The sequence below is a fragment of the Asparagus officinalis genome, chromosome 10 (genome assembly GCF_001876935.1).
Source record: "Asparagus officinalis chromosome 10, Aspof.V1, whole genome shotgun sequence".
Lineage (NCBI taxonomy): Eukaryota > Viridiplantae > Streptophyta > Magnoliopsida > Asparagales > Asparagaceae > Asparagus > Asparagus officinalis.
The window spans coordinates 46182544-46206757 of NC_033803.1; the positions used below are offsets into that span (position 1 = coordinate 46182544).

A 24214-nucleotide genomic window follows, 5' to 3' on the forward strand; every position below is an offset into this window, starting at 1 on the left:
ATCCGCCCGTTTGCCCGCCCACCGTATTCCTAAAACCAAAAACAAAACCCGATCCCAAATTCTAAAATTCCCAATCTCCTCTTTCTCCTCCACCTCAATCCCAATCTCCTCCGCCTCAATCCCGATCCCAATCTCCTCCGCCTCCTCCTCCGCCTCCTCCTCCTCCGATGCCGCCTCAAGTCGCCGCTGAAGTCGCCGCCTCCGCCACCTCAAGTCGCCGCCACCTCAAGTCGCCGCCACTTCCTGCGATAGCAATCTTTCTCTCAGGTGAATCCCAATCTCAAATCTTTCTATAAAATTCAGTCAAATTTTCTATCTAAATTCTAAGTATGGTTTTGTTTATGCCCTTTCATCAGTGAAGTTTAGTATGGTTTTGTTTATGCCCTTTCATCAGTGAAGTTTAGTATGGTTTTGTTTATGCCCTTTCATCAGTGAAGTTTAGTATGGTTTTGTTTATGCCCTTTCATCAGTGAAGTTTAGCCTGTATCTTGAATAAATTTCTGATGGGTGGCTTGGTACTCCAGCATTTTGTTTTAAGGGTTATATAGTAGGTTTCTTTTTGTTTGTCTAGACTCTAAATTTTATCAATTTCCTTAAAAATTGTGAAGATTTATGGAATTCTATTTGAGTACTTATCAAAAATTTTGTATATGATGGATGAATTGAGTTTAATGTGGGACGAGTAGCTGCCAATTCTAGTCTCAAGGCTCTTCCCAGACTCGCTATGGTTTTCTTTTTTAGTAGATAAGTTATATATGTATATTGTTGTTAGTTCAGGCCCACTGTCATTGTTACTTCTCAGCTTGTACACTGTTGTGTGGAGGATAAATACTTACCTTATGATCGATAAGATATGCACGGGAATCAGTATATCCCCAATGTATCTGTTGGATTAAGTTATTGTATACTTAGGATTCTATTGGAAAGTGTTTCGAAATATTTCTTTGTTTATTTCCATGCTGGAGACTATTTTCTCGGATCGAAAAAGCATGGCATAATTATCAAGCAAGAAGGATTGTTCATGACTCGATCCGTGGTTTGAGTCACTCTGTCATAATTAAATCAAGATTTATGATCTACAACCTAACAATGATTTGTTTTCTAGTATCTCCATTAGATGCGCTATCCAGTTGGATATTAACTTTGAGAATTTTCTTGTACTTTATGCCCGCATATCTAGATATTTGATGCATTATCTTGGGTACATATTAATTTTACTTTGTGATGTGGAATTTTCCCTCACCCGCTCACTCGTGTTATGTGGAATAATTGTGACTGATCTGTTCATGTGCCTGGTTGTGCGCTTGTCTCTGTTTTGTATACTCTCTTGTTGTCAATTTTGTTGAGCAATTTTTGTCAGAGTAGTTGCCGTTTGTTTATCATAATACATGATATCTTATAGTTAGATAAAAAGCCTTTCAAAACCCATCAATATAGGTGTTTTATGTTTCAATTATGCATTGCAAATTTAACTGCATGCATGTCTAGTCTGTTTAACATGAGAACACTCGAGGCCAAGATATCCTATACTACTTTCTTTCTCCTAGTGAGAACATAGTCAATTTATGAAGTTCTATCCTGCATAAGCAATCAAAACGCTGAACCAAAATTGATTTCTTGTCTTAATTTCTGAGATTTGTTCGAAGATCCCTTTTGGTGTTCAAACCTGGTTTTCCTATGCACATGCAGAAGCATGCAAGTCTCCAGTTGTTGATGGTGTTGTTATGAGGAATCCTGACGGGAAAGAAGTAAGCTATTACCTTTTATTGTCGTGGCCCTATACTTTGTTGTTCCCACATGCTGCAGTTGTTTGAATACTGGCGGTTTCTGTTGAATGATGGATGCATGGACTGACAGCTTTATTCTTACTCCTCAAGCATTCTCTTGATCTAGTTTACTAGTTGACCTCTGTAAATAGTTAGTAGAACTTTCATATTATATTTTATTTCATCAACTTGCACTTTGTAAATGAAACATTTTTGTTTGCAGGTCAGGTATCCTGTACTGTTAACTCCTGGTGAGAAGCAAATGGCAAGGGACGTATGTCTTGCATTTAGGCAAGGGGTAAATTTATCCAAACATAATCTCATACGCACTTTCTTTTATTTCGAATGATTAAATTCCTATTATTTAGTTTTAACGTATGACTTGTCTCACCCCTATGACACACACGTGCACATGCTTTTGTGGGTGCTGAAATTGCTTCAAGTCTGGTTTTGCTACCCAGCATGCATAATCATTAAGGTAAAGTGATTTTACACTTTGGCTTCAAATGCCACGTAGGTTTTTTCTAGTATTTGGGGGGGTGTTAAAAGAATTACATGTTAAATGGTAAGATCAGTTGTAAACATTCACATATTAAAGAAAATTAAGATTTATTGGAAGACAAGATGTGGGCTGTCTTAAGCAATTCCATTACTGAGATCTTTTACTGACTTTTTGTAGTAATCAAATTGTGTCAACGGTTTGTTCTCGTGATGGACAGAAATTAGTTCATTGAATTTTAGCTTGATTCTGTTGCTTTATGATGGTTACAAAGTTATGGAAATTGAAAGTCGCCATTTACAACCTTTCGACAATAAGCCCCTTAAGTTTTATCATAGTGAATCTTGATACTGTAAATTCTTACTTTGTAATTGTGAAGAAAGCAGTGGATGACTTCTCATATTACAAGGAAAAAGTCTATGTAGTTTCCCATGACAGATCGCTGTTTATTTCCATGTTTATATATACGCTATGTATTTGTTTATGTGTTACAGTAGAATCTAATCATTCACAATATCTAGTTCCGAAACCTATCCATATTTCACAATATCTTATACTGAAAATTAGGAACATTATGCTAGTTGGAACTTGGGAGTCTAATTTCCTTCGTATCTTTTGCTACCTAGTTTTTCTTATACACAACCTAAGAAAAAAAATCAGCAGCAAGCAAGAGGAAAAAACTATGTAGCAAAAGGATTATGAGTATCTGAAACTCTTTTTATTATGTTGTGCCTGAACTCTGAAGACCATGCGTTGTAATCAAATTATTCACCTTCCTCTTATGTGTTTCATTATTATGACAATATCATACGTTTGCGGCAAAATTAACTAATTCTATGGATGATTGATGCAGGGGAAATATTGAGGTCTTTATGGTGATTTCGGATTCTAACCCTTGCTATGAAGACGCACATATGAGGCTTGCTGCAGCACTCTTAATGTTGTTATTGAGTCCAACTGAGTGTTATGTTTGTTTCCTGGTCTTTTCTTTCTTCTGTCATGATCCTGTTCATGCCTGAACATTTGAAAGATGGGAAATAAGTGGACTATGGTTGTGCTACTATTTTGTTTATAGACGAACTTACTACTCTTCTAGTTTATCAAGTAATTAAGTAGATTGTCCTTACTAATCGTGATTGTGTTGCTGATACACAATAGTTTACAAAAAACCCCTAAAAGTTTACAAAAAACACCCCAAAAGTATTATATACATATACATAATATAGTTAAATGGGCAAATGGGCGACCCGTTTATTAAATGGGCGGGCAAAAACCCGCCCATTTAAATAATGTTAAATGGGTCATAAATGGGTAAATAGGCAAAACATGCCCGCCCATTTATGACCCGCTCATTTAATACCCAAACCCACCCATTTAACATCCCTACTACCATATGAGTATCGACTGTTTTGCAAAGACAGACAGCTTGCGATCATTTGATGGGTCTAAGTTGGTGGTAGCTACCTCATGGGGCAACCAGTTTGTAGAGTCATTTCTAGCATACGTCGAGGAGGTGATGATGCAGGAACGGGGTGCTGATTTGAGTGAGACACAAGTGGTCTCAGAGTATCAGGATGTCTTCCAAGACATACCAGGTTTACCTCCAGTTAGAGAGGTCGATTTTGGCATCAAGTTACAGCCAAGCACAACACTGATATCCCGAGCACCTTATCATATGGCGCCTGCTGAGATGAGGGAGCTCCAGATCCAATTAGATGAGTTGTTATCTCCGGGTTTCATTCGACGGAGTCATTCTCCGTGCGGAGTGCCGATCCTTTTCGTGAAGAAAAGGGATGGTAGCATGCGATTATACATAGATTATCGTGAGTTGAACAAGGTCACTATCCGGAACAGGTATCCACTACCAAGGATTGATGACTTGTTAGACCGGTTGCAAGGAGCGCAGGACTTCTTGAAGATTGATCTTCATTCTGGTTATTATCAGTTGCGGGTTCGGGAGATGGATATTCCCAAGACCTCCTTTCTGACTCGATATGGGTCCTTCGAGTTTCTTTTCATACCATTTGGGCTGATTAATACACTCGTGGTATTCATGGACGTATTGAACCAGGTCTTTCGCCTATACTTGGACCAGTTTTTTATTGTATTTACTGATGACATCCTTATCTATTCGAGATCGGAGGCAGAGCACGAGAAGCATCTTCGATTAGCATTGCGGACTTTGCGGGAGCATCATTTGTACGCCAACTTCAGCAAATACAAGTTTTGGCTATCAGAGGTTAGATTTTTAGGCCACGTCATCAGTAGAGAGGGCATAGTAGTGGATCTAGCCAAAGTTGAGGTAATACTAGATTGGGAGCCGCCAAAGACGGTTACAGAGATTCGTAGTTTCCTGGGATTGGCAAGTTATTATAGAAAGTTCATTCAAAACTTCTCAAAGATTATGACGCCACTTACACACCTTACGAAGAAGGGTGTATAGTTTGTTTGGGGCACCAGGAAGCCATTGAGACTTTTAAGGCTAAGTTGACTGCAGCTGGTGTTGATCATCCCGAGCAGTGATAAGACTTTTGTTGTCTATAAGACTTTTGATGTATACACTGATATATCATTTCGATTCTCGGAGGTGTTTTGATGCAGATGCAAAGAGTGGTGGCTTACATTTCAAGGCAATTGAGGACTCATGAGCAGAATTATCCACACACGACTTGGAGCTAGCAGTAGTAATTTTTCGCACTGAAGACTTGGAGACATTATTTGTATGACGTGCAATACGAGCTATTCATAATTTATCAGAGTTTGAAGTACCTCTTCTCTTAGAAAGAGCTAAATCAGAGACACCGACGATGGTTGAGTTTATTAAGGATTATAAGTTCATGATTCAGTACCATCCGAGGAAGGCAAACGTTGTAGCGAACGCATGGAGCAGCAAGCGTCCTCGCGAGCTTTCGGTTTTGAGGTGCTCGTTGTATTGAGATCTTCAAACTCTTATCCAGTTTGGCTTTAGGCCGGAGATTGGCAGGAGTAGTTTATTTTTGGGATCTATGTCAGTACAGTCATCTTGGAGTGATAGAGTGGTCAGAGCTCAACTAGAGGATTTTTGGATTCAAACTCGAAAGAGGGAGATTTCTAAAGAGCCCAAGGTTGATTGGACTATTGGAGTAGATGGAGGTCTTCGAATGAAGGACAGATTAGTGATGCTAGGGAACCCACAGCTGAAGAAGGACTTAGTTGACGAGGTGCATCGTACCAAGTATACAGTGCATCCAGGCAAAACAAAAATGTACAAGGACCTGAAGAGGCATTTTTGGTGGAATGGAATGCGTATGGTGATTGCGGAGTATGTGGCTAAGTGATTTACCTTCCAACAAGTGAAGACAGAACATCAGAGACCTGCATGAATCCTACAGCCTTTACCCATTCCTGAGTGGAAGTGGGCAGATATCTCTATGGATTTTATTGTGGGTTTGCCAAGGTCGAGCAAAGAGAATGATTCCATTTGGGTGATAGTTGACTGTTTGACGAAGTCGGTGCATTTCTTACCAGTGAAGACGACTTATACGGCGGAAACTTATGCGAGGATTTTTATCCGAGAGATAGTTCGGTTGCACGAAGTCCCGGAGATGATTGTATCGGATTGAGGCTCGGTTTTCACATCCCACTTCTGGAGGAGTTTCTAGAATTCGTTCGGCAGCTAGTTGTCATATAGTAGTGTTTTCCACCCGCAGACGAATGGTCAGACGGAGAGAGTGAACCAGGTGTTGGAGGATATGCTGCGAGCATGCGTTATCGATTTCCGAGGCAGTTGGGAGGATCATATTCCATTGATAGAGTTTTCCTACAATAACAGCTATCAGGCGATGATAGGTATGGCACCGTATGACGCATTATATGGGAGGTCTTGTAGATCCCCGATTTATTAGGCAGAGCCGGAGGATAGTTTATTACTTGGGCCAGAACTCATAAGACAAACTACGGAGAAAGTAGCATTGATTAGAGAGCGTACTCTTTTCGTTCAGAGTCGAAAAAAGAGCTACGTAAATTGGAGGCGACGACCTTTAGAGTTTCAGGTTAGAGATTTTGTCATGTTGAAGGTATCGTCGATGAAGGGCGTCCAGGGATTCGGCAGACGGGGAAAACTTGCCCCGAGATATGTTGGTTCATTCAGGATTGTTGAGCGTGTTAGAGCTGTTTCATATAGATTAGATCTTCCAGCATCGTTGTCGAGTGTACACGATGTATTTCATGTTTTGATGCTCAAGAAACATTTGCGCGATGAGGAGCAGCCGAGGGTGATTGATACACCAGAGATTGAGATTCAGACAGATTTGACTACCGTTGAGATCCCGGTTTGTATCCTTGCTAGAGAGGACAAGAAGCTTAGAAACAATGTGATTCCTTTAGTGAAAGTCCAATGGAACCGGAAAGGAGCTGAGGAAGCTTCTTGGGAGCACGAGGGGATATGCGTCGCGACTACCCACACCTATTTGAGTAGGTAAAATGCTGATATTTATTATTCTTTAATGCATTTACGACTATGTTATATGTTCAGCCACATTTATATTTAACGCTAGAATGGGGGTACTAATACTTAGCTCCTAATCACTCGGAACATATGCTATACACATAGGGCTTCCTTGTTTGGATTTTTCGCCCGACGTACTAGTTTCGTCTAATTAGGGGTTAAGTGGGAGTATACGCATTTTAGATTGTTAAGTTTAAAATGTTTGCTTATGATACATATCTGGGGGTTAATGGTACGAGATGTGTACGGGAGGGTTTCCTTATCTGGATTATTCCCTCTTAGTGCTTTTCTCGTATTATTAATCTTTAAGATATGAGTGTGGAATTTCAAGGACAAAATTCTTTTAAAGGGGGTGAATGTAAAACCCAGCAAAAATTGAGATAATATGTGATTAATTGTGATAAGTGAATTTTATTGTGATTAAATATCATTAAATGATGAATGAGTATGATAGCAAGTGATTTGAGATCAAACAAGCTCATATATGTGAGAGAAACGAGTTAAAAACATGCACGAACGTAAAACATGCACAGCAAGAAAATGCTATGGCCGGTCGACCGATAGTCCATGACCGGTCGACCGACGGGCGTATTTTAAGTTCTCCTAGTCGCAGTTGGTTACGGGTCTTTTGAGGCCCAGTTTCATACAAATGTTTATATACCTCTTTTTCACGAAATTTTCACATCTTTTATTATTCGTTCTGAACCCTAGCAACCACCATCTCCCCTCATAAACCCTAGATCCTATTATTGTAAGTTCGAGTGCTTTGAGAAGCAAATTCCGATCGTGAGGGCTAAGGAATCTGGTTTGTGGTTGCACCTTTTGAGTTTTTTTCAATAGAGATTTCAGGCGAGCATCATCTCTTCTAACCCTACACCCCTTTTAAATTGTTTTATTGAGTTTTGATTTGATTTTATTGAGCCTGAAACCTATTTTCGTGCATAAAAATAGTTCCTTTATAGTATATGGTATAAAGACCTGATCTTTTTGTGTTTAAAAATTACAAACAAATTCTCTGGAGTAGAATAAGATCTAAAAGTAATTAAACAAGAGTTTTAACCGAGCTTTGATGGTTTTCATGATGTTTTGATGTTTTTGAACTTGTTTAGGGTTTGTATATGACATCTAATATGATAAATCGTGTTCATGTGGTTAGATAATCATCACTAAAGTTAAATAATGGTTTATAATGTTTTTCTACATGTTTTACAGCAAGTTAAATGAGTTAGAAGCAAACACGACACCCGAATACAAAACCTACAGGCAGCAGGCATTTGATCTCTGGCCGGTCGACCGGAGATATGTGGCCGGTTGACCAACTAGCCTTTATGCGCATGTGCACGTTTTGCACAATTTGTTGTTTGACCGAGGGATTTTTTAGTAGACGGACATTGTTATGTGTTGTTTGTTGTTTATTTTGACACATGAGGCGTTTGTGAACATGAAACTTGAATCCGCACACCGAGACACGTGCATGAACAATATAATACATTTTTCAAATGAGTTTACATGAATCGTTGAGATGCGAACACATGTACAAGTTGATAGTTGATAATCATATTTTATTATAATTTTATACCCTCATTATCTATTTTATATGAATAAATATACCATTAATAATTGTTTTTATCTTTAATTGCAGGTTAATGAAGAATAAAGCTCAAGATCTCTTCTCTCAACAAAAACCCATGAATTAAATGAAGAACACAAACAAGAGCCAAAAACCCAAGCCCAGAATCAAGTTGAGTAGCCTGTAGAAGCTGGAGAAAATAAAAAAAATCAAATATGAAAAAAAAAATATATTCAAGATAGTTGGCCGCAAAGAAATGACGATATCTCTCAATCCGGAAGGCGGAATTTAACATATAATATATGAAAATCGCCTATCTCGACGAGACGAAGCCATCCGTGAAGGAAAAAATTTGATAGGACATCGATGTTAGCAATTAATAAAATAATTTTTTCACTACTTTAAATATTTCTTCTCTTTGTTGGATGATGACGATGGAGATGAAGAATTATTTGAAGGTTTGCATTTCTTTTATTTTTCTCTTTTATTTCTTCTTTATTGCTTATTAGTTTAGATTTATTTCTATACTTGTAGTTATATTTTATTTTCTTGTTAAATAGCCAAGAGGCTAGAACCCTCTTGCCTTAGATTAACTTCATGCTTATAGGTTAGATTTATTTTCTTGCATTTAATTCTTGCAATTTATTTTGTAGTTTAGATTTTATAATTTATTTTGTATTTAGATTTTAATTTCTTGCACTATTCACATTAAAGCTAGAACCCTCTTGGGTTTAGTTTTTTTTTTTGTTTTTTTTTATTTTCTTTGATTCGCCTTTAGGCTAGAACCCTCTAGGGAATCGTCATTTTATTTTCTTGCACTATTCACCTTGAGGCTAGAACCCTCTTGGGTTTAGTTTTCCTTTTTATTCATTTTTATTTTCTTTGATTCGCCTTTAGGCTAGAACCCTCTAGGGAATCACCATTTTCTAAGAAGTGGATTCAATTCTAGATTATCCATATCTTTAATTGAATCTGCCATCTTTACTTTCTTGAATTTTCTTTTTATTCTTGATTTTCCTTTTTGATTCTTGATTTTATTCATCTTTCTTTTTCTCCTTGTGAAAATCATTCATTCATTGTCACATCCACTCTCACTTACATTTTGTGCCTATTTACACACTATCACCTTCATTATCTCTCCATAATCACATTCACTCATCCTTCCTATTTGTCACGCACACAACATAAGAACCAAATTTATATTTTCTCCTATAAAACACCTTCCTCGTGAGATCGATAACTTTTTATACTATATGATGCGGCATAAACATGTATCAAAAATGTTGCAAGTACACAAACGTGTCAAGTTATAGTATAAAGATATCGATCCCACAAGGAAGATGTTTGTAGGAGAAAATATAAAATCGGTTCTTATGTTGTGTGCGTGACAAATAGGAGTGATGAGTGAATGTGATTGTGGAGAGATGGAGAGAATGAAAATGATTGTGTAAATGAATATATTTGAGAGTGGAAGTGAAAATATAAATGTGATCACAATGCAAGAAGGAAAAATCAAGAACAAATAAAAATCAAGAATGAAAAATAAAATTCAAGAAAGTAAAGATGGTGGATTCAATTAAAGATATTGGTAATCTAAAATTGTACCCACTTCTTAGAAAAGAGTGATTTCCTAGAGGGTTCTAACCTAAAGGCGAATCAAAGAAAATAAAAATAAACAAAAAGAAAAACTAAACCCAAGAGGGTTCTAGCCTCAAGGTAAATAGTGCGAGAAATTAAAATCTAACTACAAAATAAATTACAAAATCTAAACTACAAAATAAATTACAAGAATTAAATACAAGAAAATAAATCTACTCTATAAGCATAAAATAAATCTAATCTATAAGCATGAAATAAATCTAAGGCAAGAGGGTTCTAGCCTCTTGGCTATTTAACAAGAAAATAAAATCTAACTACAAGCATAGAAATAAATCTAAACTAATAAGCAATAAAAAAGAAATAAAAGAGAAATAAAAGAGAAAATAAGAAAAACAAACATTCAAATTAATCTTTATCTTCGTCTTCATCATTCAGCAAAGAGAAGAAAAATTTAAAATGGTGAAAAATTTATTTTATTAATTGTAACAAAAGTTACAAGTTTGGAAGGCCTTCTCAATTAAGAGTAGCTCCCCTTTCCAAATTAAGTTACAAAAATTTTTACCCCTCTAACGCCTCACTCTCAACCCCTATTTATAGTAAACATCAGTGAATGAGAGCCCTTGGATCAAACTTGAGCCCCAAGAATGCAATTTCGGCCTTTGATGAATTCTGGATGACTTCGCATCGATACAAGCGTCGATGCTCCAATAAAAATTCTGACTTCACGGTTGGCTTCGTCTCGTCAAGATAGGCGATTTTTATATATTATATGTTAAATTTCGCCTTCCGGATTGGGAGATATCGTCGTTTCTTTACGGCCAACTATATTGAATATTTTTTTTTCATATTAAATTTTTTTTATTTTCTCCGACTTCTACAGGCTACTCGGCTTGATTCTGGGCTTGGGATTTTTGGCTCTTGCTTATGTTCTTCATTTAATTCATGAGTTTTTGTTGAGATAAGAGATCTTGGGCTTTATTCTTCATTAACCTGTAATTAAAGATAAAAATAATTATTAATGGCATATTTATTCATATAAAATAGATAATGTGGGTATAAAATTATAATAAAATATGATTATCAAATACCCCCACACCTAAACTTTTGCTAGTCCTCTAGCAAAGAAAGAAAAAAAGAAAACCTAACTCACTTTCGCAGGAATCGTGGTTGTATTTAGCGCATACAACAAGCCTTTAAACCCCTATGTTACCCTAGTGGACGAGTTGTAGTCTCGTGAGGTTTGCAGTGAATATACCCACAAAATTCGATATACTTGTCAAATTAAAGAAGTCAGTAAATAACTAAATTTACTTGATAACTTTAGACAATCTAATTGAAGCTAGTTATCACTCAAGAAAATGTTTTTATAAATAACTTTAAGGTAAATTTCCTAGAAAATCTTCTCATTATAGCAATACAAAACCAAGCCAAACTTAGAAATTTAATTTAAAAGTTTTAAAAAGAACATGCTAACTCTTTGTTTAAAATAATATTCAAGTTGCTTAATCAAAAATATTTTCCAAGACCATATATACAAATATAACTGTATATAAAATATTTATTAGTATTTTATTTTTATTTTTTTAACTCTATCTTCCTTGGTGATTTTTTTTTACTTTAACGGGCTTTCTAAGCAACCATTTAATGAGTTTTGGGCCAATGGATCCCAACCTAATTGGGCTTAGGTTATTAAGTATGAAAATACTCCTTAGGCTTAATTACTCGGTCAGCTTAGGCTTTATAAGATAGAATCACCTTGAATTTAAGAGTTTTCTTTTCTTTTCTTTTGGTGCCCATTTTTCGCACTCTTCTTTTGTAATTTTTTTTTATATGTATATGTATATATATTCTGAAAAATATGTAAGTCAAGACACTTGAAAATTTATTTTTAACTCTAAGCTAAGCATGCATACATTCCATTATTTTAAATAAAAATCTAAGTTAAGACTTAAGTGAAGTATACTACTTTGAAAATCATTTCTTAAGAACTTTATTTAGAGTTATCATAAAAGGTGAACTTGAGTAAATAACAGATTAAAAAATTTAAAATTCATCAAATAAATCAATTATTACATAACTCTATCAATTTGGCAAGTGATGATATTTTTATAAATTTTTTTTAAGGAGAAGGAAAAAAAGACAAAAATGCAACTAAAAATGTAAAATAAAGAGAAAAAAAACTAATTCTCACCCCACATCTAAATTTTGCATTGTCCTCAATGAAACTCTATGATGCACAAAGTAAAGCAGATAAGAAGTGAAGTACTTACATTTGATCAGCTGATAAAAATCTGCAATTACCTTTGGTCTGAGGAGGGTAGAATTAAAAATTTATTATTCTCTTCTTTTTTTCTGTTTTTTTCTCTCTTTTTTTTTACAACTGAACAAGTAACTCACAAATGAGAGAAGAATAAATTCTTTTTATTATTCTGAAATAAACAAAACAAATAATGCAGAATGAAGTATTCAACACGAAGAGCTCGTATTCTACATTGAATCCTACCTTATTGTTGAAAATTCTTCCCCGGATTTTAAATAAATTCAGAATGATATAATTAATAATGTGAAATTCCAAGAATTTCGGGGTGTTCAATAATTCTTGCAACAAAGTAAGGTAGGTATTATTGGTGTCATGCATTTTACATTTCTTAATGAACTTAGACTCTTGTACTGTGAAGTTTTGTTTTCTAACAACCAATTCTTCTGTAGAGTTCGAAAAATTTGGTTGTTGATTATTCTCCAAGAATTTAAGTTCATCAAGAAAGAGTTCTTCAAAATTTAATTCAAAGAAGCAAATGTTTAACATAGTTTTATTATTCTCAAGGACCTGATCTGCTTCTTCTAAAAACTCAAACTCTTCATCAAAAATTTTTCAAAACTCAAATCAGACTCTTCTTCTTCTTCTTCTTCTGATCTTTCCTGAATGTAATTTATTTCTAGAGGCTAATTATTTGGCTGGTCCCCTGGATTAAAAATGTTGAGATCAGCAGTCAAATTTTCAAAGGACAACTTCATTTGACCAGTTCTACAGTTGATGAGAGTATTAGAAGTGGCTATGAAAGGTCATCCTAAGATGACAGGTGTCTGTCCTTTGGGATTGGAAACAGACTGTGTTTCCAAGACTACAAAATCTACTGAAAAAATAAAATCTCCAACCTTAATCAGAACATCCTCTAACTCACCCATAGGGACCTTAACAGATCTATCAGCCAACTGTAAGGTGCATCTGGTTGGGTTCAGTACACCAAGACCCAATTGCTGGTAGACTGAATATGGAAGTAAATTGACACTGGCCCATAAATCTAAAAGCGTCTTATCAATGTGAGTATTACCAATGATACATGAAATGATGGGGGAACCTGGATCTTTACGTTTCAAAGGTATGCAATTTGATAGCATTTCACTGATATTGGCGGCTAAAAAGACTTTCTTCGGAATATTTATTCTCCTCTTCTTAGTACATAATTCTTTTAAAATTTTAGCATAAGATGGAATTTGTTTAATTACATCTAAGAGAGGAATGTTGACCTTAACCTGCTTGAATATTTCTAGGATCTTCTCCTCCTGAGGAGACTGTTTCCTAGGTCTGAGTCTATCTGGAAAGGGAGCAACTGGTCTAAATCTATCAAAAGCAGGCTCAGGTTCGGGTTCAGGTTCTTGGTCATCTGAGGGAGGTGATTGTTGAATAGATTCATCAGAAGGAGAAGGAGAAGGAATTTGTATTGGATCAAAAGTTTGACTTGGAGGAGTTCTCACTTGATTATCGACCTGTCTACCTGACCGAAGTGAATGGATTGCATTCACTTGAACTTCATAGGATGAACTGCATCCTGTGTCTTTAGGGTTGACCACGGGTTGACTCAAAAATTTTTCTTTCTCTCTTTCACTCACGGCACTAGCTAGTTGACCAAGTTGGGATTCTAATCTAGCTATAGCTAGAGTGTTGGAGTTGAGCATTTGTCCAGTTGATTGCATGAAGGAACTCAGAGTGCTAGACGTTTGAGTCAACATATTCGTGGTTTGAGTGGATACCTTAATTATGGTTTCCAAACCTCTTTACAAGACATTGAGACGTTTATCCTGATCTGAATTGTAAGGAGTCTGAATTACAGCTTGATGAAGAGGAGACTGATTTTGATACGGCAGATTGGGTTGTTGAAATTATGGATGAGAATTGAAAGGAACTGTATTTCCCCTAGGAAAATGTTGGGTCGAAGCGGGAGTAAAGTTTTGAGTTCCGGGAGAATTTTCTTGATTCCATGCAAAGTTGGGATGATTTCTCCAACCTGGATTGTAGATTAGAGAAAATGGATCATTTCTAGGATGCTGAAATGCAGCGTTCATCTGTTCTAATGCATTGTTGTTTCCTAGGAGAGGGCATTCCTCTGAAACATGGGTAGGAGACTGATAATTATGACATCCTGGGGTAGAAACATGATTGATTTGAGCTGGAGCTCGTTCCTTAATTTCTAAGGCTTCTAACCTCCGCAGAATTGTCGCCATCTTCGCTTCAGAAGCAATGTTTGACTCCAATGAAAGACTACTAGACTTAGAATGGGGAACTGATGAAACCCTATCATCATAGTGTTCCCATTGCATTGTTTTCTCGAATAGACTCTCTAGAAATTCCCAAGCTTCGTCGGCATTTTTCCTCATGAAATCCCCGTGGCACATTGATTCTAAGGAAGTTTTTGCAGAATAATCTAATCCCTCATAAATTATTTGACACAATCGCTATTTTTCTAAACCGTGATGAGGACATTGGATGAGAAGATCTTTAAATCTGTCAAAATACTTCCAAAAAGGTTCTTCCGAGACAATTTTAAAATTCATGATGTTGTTTCTTAGCTTCACCGTTTTATGGATAGGAAAAAATTTCTTAAGAATAACAGTGATAAATTCCTCCTAAGTAGTGATGGAATTTACGGGTAAGCTATACAGCCATTTTTTTGCTTTGTCTTTGAGAGCAAATGGAATAAATCTGAGTTTGATCGCATCTTCTATTAATTCTCTCATTTTAATCATAATACACACTTCCTCAAATTCCGAGATAAAAATGTATGCATCTTCTGTTTTATTTCTAAGGAATTTGGGAAGCATGTTTATGTAATACGGTCTAAGCTCAAAATTTACTCCATTTGTTTCGGGGAGCCTAATGCAAGAGGGGATTGCATTCCTAATGGGATAGCACATATCTTGAAGAACGGGTGGGTTAGGATACGCCATTTCTATGATTGGTTCAAACCAAATTAAACGATGAGAATTAACCAAGTTTGCATGCACCAAGACAATTTTTTTTAAGGAAAGAAAGAAAATTAGTTTTTTTTATGATAAAGAAAAATTCTAACTAAAACAAATCAAATCAATCACTTTTCAATCACTCTAACTCTAGGGTTAAGCCTAACTCAACTAGACTAGCTCCTAACCAAAAACTCCTAAAGTGAAAAGATTAAAATTTTACCCGGGTAGTTAGCCAGGTAATGATAGTACTAGAGGGTGATCAGAGATTAATTAAGTACATCGTTCCTTGCGGAGTGCTTTACACAATCCCTAAACATTGCCTTAGACACCAACTAATCCAAGAAAACTTAAACCGGTTCCCTTAGGGCTTGTTTGGATTGAGGGGAATGAGGGTGAAGGGAAGTTAGGGGAACCATTCACCTTGTTTGGGAACACTTAGGAGGTGAAGTTAATTCACCCTAGTTCCCCTTGATTCACCCCCTAATAGTATAAAATTTGTTACCCCCCAAATTGGGGTGTAACCAAGGGGAAGGGAACTCCCACCCCCCAAATTGGGGTGTAACCAAGGGGAAGGGAACTCCCTTCCCTTCCCTTCCCTTCCCTTCCCTTCTCTCAGTTTTCCTTAACTTCCCTTCACCCCTACAAATCCAAACATGCCCTTAAGGATTTTTTTGTCCCTTATTGAGCTCGAATCCTTAGGGAAAACGTCTAATGAGTTTTATTAGGCTTGGGTGGTGTAGTGAGGAATTAGTGATTTTTGGGCTAAGCGAAGGGTGATGAAATCCCTAACCTTATCTTGAATATGGGGTTTTGCCCTTAAAAATATTTTTAAGTGTGTGTCAAATCAAGATGCTCAAATCACTTGGTGAATTCCTACTAACAATATGAAATGCAACCCTATGAATTAAAAGCAACTAAAAAGGATGAAAAAGAAAAAATCTTTTTTTTATTAGGGAGAAATTATTTGAATTTATTATCTTGTTAGTAAATATCAAAGTAGAAGGTGAATTTTATTATGGTCAACAAAAATAAAATCTTTTTTTTAAGTCCTAATTGTCTGTAATTGTGAAGAAGTAGCTAAAGGGTGGAATTAAAAATTCTAGAAAGAAGAATTACCTATAAGCAAATCTTCAAATCCTAGTTCTCCAATCCGTGATCTTCAAGCTCTAAGCGTTTCCTTCACAATAAACACACAAGTTAAAGAACCAAAATAATTAAAACCTACTTAAGCACCTTCCCCGGCAACGGCGCTAAAAACTTGATGCGGCATAAACATGTACCAAAAATGTTGCAAGTGCACAACCGTATCAAGTTATAGTATAAATATATTGATCCCACGAGGAAGGTGTTTTGTAGGAGAAAATATAAAATCGGTTCTTATGTTGTGTGCGTGACAAATAGGAGTGATGAGTGAATGTGATTGTGGAGAGATGGAGAGAAAGAAAATGATTGCGTAAATGAATATAGAAAATGATTGTGTAAATGAATATATTTGAGAGTGGAAGTGATAATATAAATGTGATCAACAAGGCAAGAAGGAAAAATCAAGAACAAATAAAAATCAAGAATGAAAAATAAAATTCAAGAAAGTAAAGATGGTGGATTCAATTAAAGATATGAGTAATCTAAAATTGAACCCACTTCTTAGAAAAGAGTGATTCCCTAGAGGGTTCTAACCTAAAGGCGAATCAAAAAAAATAAAAATAAATAAAAAGAAAAACTAAACCCAAGAGGGTTCTAGCCTCAAGGTGAATAGTGTAAGAAATTAAAATCTAACTACAAAATAAATTTCAAAATCTAAACTACAAAATAAATTGTAAGAATTAAATGCAAGAAAATAAATCTACTCTATAAGCATAAATATAAGCATAAAATAAATCTAATCTATAAGCATGAAATAAATCTAAGGCAAGAGGGTTCTAGCCTCTTGTCTATTTAACAAGAAAATAAAATCTAACTACAAGCATAGAAATAAATCTAAACTAATAAGCAATAAAAGAGAAATAAATGAGAAAATAAGAAAAACAAACCTTCAAATTAATCTTCATCTTCATCATCCAACAAAGAGAAAAAAAATTTAAAGTGGTGAAAAAATTATTTTATTAATTGTAACAAAAGTTACAAATTTGGAAGGCCTTCTCAATTAAGAGTAGCCATCCTCTCCAAATAAAGTTACAAAAATTTCCACCCCTCTAACCCCTCACTCTCAACCCCTATTTATAGTAAAAATTAGTGAATGAGAGCCCTTGGATCAAACTTGAGCCCCAAGAATGCAATTTCGACCGTTGATGAATTCTGGATGACTTCGCATCGATACAGGCATCGATGCCCGCATCGATGCCAGCATCGATGCTCCAATAAAAATTCTGACTTCACGGTTAGCTTCGTCTCATCGAGATAGGCGATTTTCATATATTATATGTTAAATTCCGCCTTCCGGATTATGAGATATCGTCGTTTCTTTGCAGCCAACTATCTTGAATACATTTTTCATATTTAATTTTTTTTTATTTTCTCCGGCTTCTACAGGCTACTCGGTTTGATTCTGGGCTTGGGATTTTTGGCTCTTGCTTGTGTTCTTCATTTAATTCATGAGTTTTTGTTGAGATAAGAGATCTTGGGCTTTATTCTTTATTAACCTGCAATTAAAGATAAAAACAATTATTAATGGCATATTTATTCATATAAAATAGATAATGAGGGTATAAAATTGTAATAAAATGTGATTATCACTATAACTTGATATGGTTATGCACTTGTAATATTTTTGGTACATGTTTATGCCGCATCAAGTTTTTGGCGCCGTTGCCGGGGTGGGTGCTTAAGTAGGTTTTAATTATTTTGGTTCTTTAACGCATCAAGTTTTTGGCGCCGTTGCCGGGGTGGGTGCTTAAGTAGGTTTTAATTATTTTGGTTCTTTAAATTGTGTGTTTTTTTGTGAGGAACCGCTTGGAACTTGAAGATTAAGGATTAAGGATCGATGATTTGAAGATTTTCTTGAGGTCTAATTCACATTTTGGATTTGCTTAAAGTAACTCTTCTTTCTAGTATTTTCAATTCCACAACTTTAGTTAGTTTTTCACAATTAGAGACAATTAGGACTTTAAAAAAAATTATTTTGTTGACCATAATAAAATTCTCCCTCCACTTTGACATTTACTAACAAGATAATAAATCCAAACAATTTTCTCCCTTCTCATTTGTTTGATTGTTAACCCTAATTAAAAAAAGATTTTTTTTTACCATCTTTTTTAGTCGCTTTTAATTCCTAGTGTTGCATTTCATATAATTAGTAGGAATTCACCAAAGTGATTTGAGCATCTTGGTTTGGCACACACTTAAAACTATTTTTAAGGGCAAAACCACATAATCAAGATAAGGTGAGGTATTTCATCACCCTTACCTTAGCCCAAAAATCATAAATTCCTCACTACACAACCCAAGCCTAATAAAACTCATTAGATGTTGGCCCTAATGACTCGAGCTCAATAAGGAACAAAGAATCCTTAAGTGAACTGGTTTAAGTTTTCTTGGATTAGTTGGTGTCTAAGGTAAGGTTTAGAGGTTGCGTAAGCGCTCCGCAAGGAACGAGGTACTTAATCGATCTCTGATCAACCTCTGTTCTTATCCTTACCTGGCTAACTAACCGAGTAAAACTTTTATCTTTTCACTTAAGGAGTTTTTGGTTAGGAGCTGGTCTAGCTGAGTTAGGCTTAACCCTAGAGTTAGAGTGATTGAAAAGTGATTGATTTTTTTTTTTTGATTTGTTTTAGTTAGGTTTTCCCCTCTTCCTTTTTCTTCTAAAAAACAAAAAAAAAACTAATTTTTTTCTCTTTATAAAAAAAAGTATAAAAAGAAATTGTGTTAGGTGCATGCAAACGTGGATTAAGGATTATACACATCGACAAATTCGTTTTGAACAAATGACTAACCCATATGTTTTTCAAAATTTATGTTATCCTAATAGGAATGAAATCCCCAATGAAGCTTGGGAGTTTTTAGAGAGCCAATCTGAGAAAACCATGCATTGTGATGATAAGGTTAACGCTGCATTTCAGTACTCTGTGAATGATCCATTTTTTTCAACCTATAACCCAAGTTGGGAAAATTACCCAAACTTTGCATGGAATCAAAACTACACTCTCTCTTAAACCCAACATTTTTCTAGAGAAAACACAGTTCCTTTCAGTTCTCAACCTAATTTTCAACAACCAAATCTGTCTTATCAATCTCTTTATCAACAAGCTATAAATCACACTCCTCTTGATACAGATCATGATGAACGTCACAATATTTTGGAAAAATGTCTTGAAATCATAATTAAGGCCTCCACACTAGCCACGGATATGTTAACTCAAACATCCTACACGATGAACTGAAATCATAATTAAGGCCTCCACACTAGCCACGGATATGTTAACTCAAACATCCTACACGATGAACTCCATTATGCAATCAATCGAACTCATACTTAACTCTAACACTCAAGCCATAGCTAGATTAGAAACCCATATTGATCAACTAGCTAGTTCCATAAGTGAAGGAGAGGAATGAGAAATTCCGAGTCAACCCGTGGTCAATCCTAAGGACACTCAAATAAATGCACTACAGTTAGGAAAACAGGTCGATAATCAAGAAAGAACACCTTTAAGTCAAATTCTTGTTCCAATTCATTCTCCTTCTAATAACTCAATTCAGGAAAGACCAGAGGAAGAAGAAGAAGAGTCAGATCCAAGTTTTGAGGAAATTTTCGGTGAGGAGCTGAAAATATTAGGAGAAGCAGATCAGGTTTGTCAAAATAAAGAAACTGTGTTAAACAATTGCTACTTTGATAGGCGAAACTTGAGCAGTCAGCGAGTTTGTCCAACAGTCGGAGATCCAACTGCGGGCGAAACTCACGCAACGTGTCGGTCGACGGGCCCAAGTGCTTGCCAGCCAAGACTCTGCAGGCGCATTAATGCTTATTTATGGTGAAGCGACCGGTATTGGTTGTTAGAAAACAAACATTCATAAATCAAGAATCTAAGTTCAAAACGCATGACACCAATAATACATACCTTCCATTGCCACAAGAATTATTAAACACCCTGATATGCTTGGAATTTCAGCACAGTGTTGATTATATCATTTTAAATTTATTTAAAATCCGGGGAAGAATTTTTAGTAATAAGGTAGGATTCAATGTAGAACACGAGCTCTTCATGTTGAATATTTCATTCTACATTGTTTATTTTGTTTATTTCAGCATAATAAAATCTTCTCTCATTTTAGAGTTTCTTGTTTAGTTTTGTAAAAAAAAGGAAAAAAAATCAAAAAAAAGAAAGAAAAAAATTGAAAAAAAAAGAAAAAAAAACAAAAAGAAAAGAAAAAATATATAAATAAATAAATTGATGATTTCATCCTCCACAAGACCAAAGGTAATTGCAGATTTTCATCAGCCGACCAATAGTAAGTACTTCACTTCTTATCTGCTTTATTTTGTGCATCATAGAGTTTGCATTGAGGACAATGCAAAATTTAGTTGGGGGTGGGAATTAGTTATTTTTTTCCTCTTTATTTTACCTTTTTAGTTGCATTTTTTATTTCTTTTTCTTTCTTAAAAAATTATAAAAATATTATCACTTGTCAAATTGATAGAGTTAAGTAATAATTGATTTATTTGATAAATTTGAAATTTCCTAATCCCTAGTTGGTTATTTACTTAAATTCACCTTTTATGATAACTCTAAATAAATTTCTTAAGAAATGATTTTCAAAGTAGTATACTTTACTTAAGTGATAACTCTAAATAAATTTCTTAAGAAATGATTTTCAAAGTAGTATACTTTACTTAAGCCTTAACTTGAACTTTTATTTAAAATAATGATTTTCAAAGTAGTATACTTTACTTAAGCCTTAACTTGAACTTTTATTTAAAATAATAAAATTTTTACATGCTTAGCTTAGAGTTAAAAATAATTTTTCAAAGTGTCTTGATTTACATATTTTTCAGAATATATATACAGATACATAAAAAAAAATTGCAAAAGAAGAGTGCGAAAAATGGGCACCAAAAAAAACAAAAAAAAAGAAAAAGAAAACTCTTGAATTCAATGTGATTCTATCTTATAAAGCCCAAGCTGACCGAGTAATTAAGCCCAATGAGTATTTTCATACTTAATAACCTAAGCCCAATTGGGTTGGGATCCATTGGCCCAAAACTCGTTAAATGGTCACTTAGAAAGCCCGTAAAGTAGAAAAAAATCACCAAGGAAGAAAGATTTCTAAGTTTGGCTTAGTTTTGTATTGCTACAATGAGAAGATTTTCTAGAAAATTTACCTTAGAGTTATTTATAAAATCATTTTCCTGAGTAATAACTAGCTTTAATTAGATTGTCTAAAATTATCAAGTAAATTGAGTTATTCACTGACTTCTATAATTTGGCAAGTTGACCGAATTTTGTGGGTTTATTCACTGCAAACCCTCACGAGACTACAACTCGTCCACTAGGGTAACCAAGGGGTTTAAAGGCTTGTTGTATGCGCTAAATACAACCGCGATTCTTGCGAAAGTGAGTTAGGTTTTCTTTCTTTTTTCTTTCTTTGCTAGAGGACTAGCAAAAGTTTAGGTGTGGGGGTATTTAATAATCATATTTTATTACAATTTTATACCATCATTATATATTTTATATGAATAAATATACCATTAATAATTATTTTTATCTTTAATTGCAGGTTAATGAAGAATAAATCCCAAGATCTCTTCTCTCAACAAAAACCCATGAATTAAATGAAGATCACAAGCAAGACCCAAAAAGCCCAAGCCCAGAATCAAGCTGAGTAGTCTGTAGAAGCTGGAGAAAATAAAAAAATAAAATATGAAAAAATATGTATTCAAGATAGTTGGCCGCAAAGAAACGACGATATCTCTCAATCCGGAAGGCGGAATTTAACATATAATATATGAAAATTGCCTATCTCGACGAGACGAAGCCATCCGTGAAGGCAGAAATTTAATAGGACATCAATGCTAGCATCGATGCGGGCATCGATACTGACAATTCTGTTACGAATTAAGGGCTGATTTTTGATGGTTTTGGATAAGATTTCAATCTAATGGCTCATATTCATTGATGTTTACTATAAATAGGGGTAGAAAGTGAGGGGTTAAGGGTGTGAAAATTTTTGTAACTCCATTTGGAGAGGAGGGCCACTCTTAATTGAGAAGGCCTTCCAAAATTATAACTTTTGTTATAATTAATAAAATAATTTTTTCATCACTTTAAATATTTTTTCTCTTTGTTGGATGATGATGGAGATAAAGAATTATTTGGAGGTTTGCATTTCTTTTATTTTTCTCTTTTATTTCTTTTTTATTACTTATTAGTTTAGATTTATTTCTATGCTTGTAGTTAGATTTTATTTTCTTGTTAAATAGCCAAGAGGCTAGAACCCTCTTGCCTTACATTAATTTCATGCTTATAGATTAGATTTATTTTCTTGTATTTAATTCTTGCAATTTATTTTGTAATTTAGATTTTATAATTTATTTTGTAGTTAGATTTTAATTTCTTACACTATTCACATTGAGGCTAGAACCCTCTTGGGTTTAGTTTTTCTTTTTGTTTATTTTTATTTTCTTTGATTCGCCTTTAGGCTAGAACCCTCTAGGGAATCATCATTTTATTTTCTTGTACTATTCACCTTGAGGCTAGAACCCTCTCTTGGGTTTAGTTTTCCTTTTTATTCATTTTTATTTTCTTTGATTCGCCTTTAGGCTAGAACCCTCTAGGGATTCACCCTTTTCTAAGTAGTGGATTCAATTCTAGATTATCCATATCTTTAATTGAATCCGCCATCTTTACTTTCTTGGATTTTCTTTTTATTCTTGATTTTTCTTTTTGATTCTTGATTTTATTCATCTTTCTTTTTCTCCTTGTGAAAATCATTCATTCATTGTCACATCCACTCTCACTTATATTTTGTGCCTACTTACACACTATCACCTTCATTATCTCTCCACAATCACATTCACTCATCACTCCTATTTGTCACGCACACAACATAAGAACCGAATTCACAATCACATTCACTCATCACTCCTATTTGTCACGCACACAACATAAGAACCGAATTTATATTTTCTCCTACAAAACACCTTCCTCCATAAGAACCGAATTTATATTTTCTCCTACAAAACACCTTCCTCGTGGGATCGATAACTTTTTATACTACAACTTGACACGGTTGTGCACTTGTAATATTTTTAGTACATGTTTATGCCGCATCAATAGTGTTGGAATAACACATAAAATGCATATTATATCAGTTGTGGATGCTTAGTGGTTTAGTCGGTATACTGCAATGAGATCGCAGATGGACTACACTTAGAGTTGGTTAGTTTACCGCAAATGAGATCGCGGATGGACCACACTCTAGAACGATCATGGTATTTTCGGACCGGGCTGATATGTCTATACTTTGCTTGGCGATCATCTGTTATGCATCGTACGGAATATGGTGATTTACCTATCTCCGAAGAACGATTGAGTAAGGTGGTAGACACAGGATATTAAGATGGCCTTACAATAACATCGTTATTGCTCCCATGCTACATTACCTGAGAGTAGGGTATAATTTGGATATTTGGCATACATGGCATGTTCTATGGAGAGGATTATGTTGGATGATATTTTCGTTATGATTACGCCAACTACCCGAGGGTAGTCCGAGATTTTGACATTGGCTCATCATGGTTTAGGTTAGGAGTTGTAGTATACGTGTTGTTTTTTATTCATAGGATTGGAATTGGTATTTAGCGATTCACAATTTGAGACATGGTATATACTTGAGGGTTTCCTTGTTTGGATTATTTCGCTCGGCGTACTAATTCTCGTGTTGTGGGTTTCTAAATACCAATTTCCACTTAGTGTAGTATGGATGATTTTATATCTATATGTACTAACATGTATTTTTTATATACTCCTACCCCTTCCCCCTGGGCAATGAAGATGATCTCGCTAGCGCATTGACCCTCATTGTTTCCCCCTTTTTCAGACAGCGAGTCAGGCGCA

At 35.0% G+C, this 24214-nt stretch overlaps 1 long non-coding RNA gene across 1 annotated transcript; it reads left to right on the plus strand.

Annotated features, from left to right (window-relative positions):
* On the plus strand, positions 206–3395 carry LOC109825837. Its single transcript, XR_002243111.1, has 2 exons — positions 206–267; positions 3119–3395. It is a non-coding gene; the product is annotated as an uncharacterized LOC109825837 (long non-coding RNA).